A 3,884-nucleotide genomic window follows, 5' to 3' on the forward strand; every position below is an offset into this window, starting at 1 on the left:
TTTTGGTGTTCTGAAGATGCTGCAACACTGCTTGCTTCTATGTGGTTTTTGATGAGAAAGCAGTGACATTGAGAATGTTGTTCTCTGTTTGCAGCGTGTCCTTTATCTCTGTCCAGCCTCTTTCAAGATTCCCTTCTTATCTTTGGTTTTTAGCAGTTTGACTCTGATGTGCCTTTTTGTTTACTTTCAATTCCGATTGGAGTTTCTGAAGTTTCTTGAACCTGAAGATATATGCCTTTCACAAAAGCCGGAAAGTTCCAGCCATTATTCCTTTGAATATTTTTGCTGCCTCACTCTCTCTCTCTCCTCTCCTTCTGGGACTCCAAGAATATATATCTTAAAGGGTTTTTTTTTAATATCATCCCCCTGAGTTTCTGCTCATTTTGAAAGTTTTTTTCCCTCTCTGTCCTTCAGATCTGTTAATTTCTGTTTATCTGTCTTCAAGGTCACTGACTCTTCTACCATCTCCATCCTTCTATTAAGCCAGTGATTTTTTTTTTAATTTCATATCCTGCCTCTCTGCGGCTTTATATTTTAAGTTTCTGTTTCTCTGCTTGTGTTCCTGTCTTTTTTCTTTCAAAGGAGCATAGCTTGCTATCCAATGGACTGTAGCTTTGCATCTCTGTGTGCTGAAGTCCTTGGGCTCTGACTCCACCATCTGGGTCATCTCAGTGGCTGGTCTGTTGTCTTTCTTTAGAGTGCAGTTTGTGTTTTCCTGTTTTTTCTTATTTGGAGTGGATTATATACTGGACATTAAAAAGTCTGTGGGTTCTGTGATGTTCCTCCAAAAACTATTGATTTTTTTTCAAGTAGGCAGTTAACTTGGTTCACTCAACCTGTAGACTGTCTTGAGATGAGCAATAGCCCAAATTTAAGTCATCTTCTTTTAGTCCTAGCTGGGTTTCCTGGAGCCTGCCCCTAAGCACCCATTGTTGAGGGGAATGATGTAGAAATATCTGAGACACTCAAGTAGCTTACAGCCAGATTATGAGCCAAGCATCACACAGCAAGAGAATGATGCACTTGAGCTTGGAGCTCAGGAAGGTGGGTCAGGCTCAGTGCTATGGCCCCCACCTCTTATCCTCACACAGCCTGTGCCCACATGCAGGTCAAGGTGAGCAAAAGCACCCAGTGGTGCAGAAATTAAGATAAACATGCTTGCTCTCCCTAAGACTTGCTCCCTTTCCCAAGACTCCCCTACCTCCCCACTCCTAGCCCTGAGGACCCCCCATGCCTAAATCTCTGCTATAATCGATGGGACAGCTACTTCTGCTTCTTCTGCCCAGGTTACAAACTGCAGAGCAACAGCTGCTTCTATCTCCTTGCCAGCTGGAGAGGAGGCCCTAGAGAGGGGAGGTGATCCTGGAAGCAGGACTGGGGAACTGCTGACCCCCAACAGCCCCACACGGGCCTGCCTCACTAGCCCCCCTAGTCCCACATGGGCCTGCAGTCACCAGCTGAGGCTCCTTCTCAGTCCTCAGTCCCTGGTGGCTTTCTCCCCTGACCCCAACACACACTACCGCTGCACTATCCAGGTGGGCCCTGGTCAGGTTCTCCTGTGCAAAGGGTCAGATTCACCAAAATGGGGACTATGTCCAGGCCCTGGGCCTCTCCAGACTCCAGCTGCAGGAGAGGTCACTCCCCTCCACCCTCTTGGTCCCCTGCCCGCTTTCCCACCCAGTCTCCACCCGGCACTTTACCCCTGTCCATTTAGAGTGACCAGCTGTCCTGGTTCATCCAGAATTTCCCCAGTTTTAAAACTGAAAGCCCTACATCCCAAGAAGGCTTTTAGTCCCATGCAAATTGGCATTCTGCCTGCTTTGGGGTTTTCTTTCAAGGGCCTTGTCCTCCTCTCCTCCAGAATGTCTCCAGGAACGATGGGCTAACCAAGGTACTCCACTAAATCTTGCTCTTAGGAAGGGAGCACAAGCTTAGGAGCAGAGTACAACCCAGCCCACACAGACTGTCCAAGGGAACAGGGAATGACGCTCCAAAGGAAGACTAGAGGAGGATCCCCAGCCCCCACGGGAGCCTCAGCTGGTTTCTTCCCACCAGATGGGTCATGGGCCGGTACTGTTGTTCATGCCTGTGGATGTGTCTCTGGCTTCCCAGGTGCTCCTTGTAACCCTAAGAGTTATATATCAATAAAAGGGCAGGTTTCAGGACTTTCCTGGTGCTCCAGCAGTTAAGACTCTGAGCTTCCAACCCAGGAAGGCCAGGATTCGATTCTTGGTTGGGGAACTAAGATCTTGCATGCTGCAGGGCCAAAAAATAGAATAAAAATAAACCATCTCCAATATTTACCCCTGAGTCAGACAGCAGTAGTATCTACTCTAGAGACTTTTTTAAGGTCATGCTGACGATCACTATATTTCCAGGAACTTTCCACTGTACCTGTTCCTTTAGCCTTCCCCAGACACAGTCCCACAGCCTCGCTTGGGCCAAGCCCTCACATTCCGCTTGGAGGGAAAGGACCATTCTCCCACCTGAAGATGGAAAACACAGTGTGTCCAATATCCATTTAACTTTCTCTTTTCCTTTGAACATGTTAAGCTGTCTTTTTTTCCCCTCTAAATACTCTATAATGAAATGCTGGTACTTGGTTTTAGAAAGCAAGCCCACAAATGCTCATGAAATAAATCTCAGGAAGATGAGAGTATAATCCTTCTTATCCTGGAGTTGCAGAAAATCAGACATGATTCTTCTTCACAGAGTTGATCCTGATAAAGGGGTGAATCAAGAACATTCAGTGAAGATAGGTAATCCTGTTCTCTGTTATACTTCTGTCATCTTTGGGAGTGTAACTTGTATGGAGGAATATTTTTAAGATATTCAGACTTCAGAGATGATTGCAATAGGAACAGTGCAATGGCATCTATAAACTTTAAAAGGCAGCAACTCAGGAATTCTCTGGAAATCCAATGGTTAGGATGCCAGGCTTCCACTGCTTGGGGTACAGGTTCAAGCCTTGGTTGGGGTACTAAGATCCTGTCTGCTGTGTAGCACAGCCCCAAAACAAACAAACGAAAGGCTGCAACTCTGGTCAGCCATTGATAACTTATTCCTCTGAAACCGATATTTAAATTAACTTCTTCAGGAACTTCCCTGGTGGTTCAGAGGTTAAGACTTCACCTTCCAATGCAAGGGGTGCACGTTCAACCCGTGGTCCAGAAGCTAAGGTCCCACATACTTTGCAGCCAAAAAACCAAAACAGAAAACAGAAAAGTGAAAGTGGAAGTCGCTCAGTCGTGTCCGATTCTTTGTGACCCCATGGATTATACAGTCCATGGAATTCTCCAGCCCAGAATCCCAGAGTGGGTAGCCTCCTTCTCCAGGGGATCTTCACTACTCAGGGATCAAACCCAGGTCTTACACATTGCAGGCAGATTCTTTACTAGTTGAGTCATAAACAGAAGCAATATTGTAACAAATTCAATAAAGATTTTTAAAATGGTCCCTAAAATAATAGTAAATTAACTAATTAACCTCTTCCGTTTCCAGAAAGCATAAGTACTTGTGAGACTGTGGTTTATTTGTTAGACCAGACGGATACTTTTGAGACTCTCTTCTCCTTTCTAGCATAAAGGTAAAATTCCATTACTCCGCTAGACTTTTTTTTTGCCCCACCCCCTCAAGTTTTTAAGAGCTTTGGAGCCTGCAGGTATTTGAATTAACAGGAAGAATCCCTGCGCGGTGACCTACCAGGAATCAGCTTTATGGCACGCCCTGGGCGTTCAGACAGGGCAGCCCTTTGTCCACAGACACGCCCCCTGCCACCCCCGCCCCCACCTCCCTACAGAAACTTTGGCCTGAAACTGACCCTGCCCTGCGTCGGCCTGAGCCTGCTGGACAAGCAGTGTCAGGGGCCTGTGGGCGGGATTCAA

Source organism: Bison bison, unplaced genomic scaffold, assembly GCF_000754665.1.
Source record: "Bison bison bison isolate TAMUID 2011002044 unplaced genomic scaffold, Bison_UMD1.0 scf7180017845551, whole genome shotgun sequence".
Lineage (NCBI taxonomy): Eukaryota > Metazoa > Chordata > Mammalia > Artiodactyla > Bovidae > Bison > Bison bison.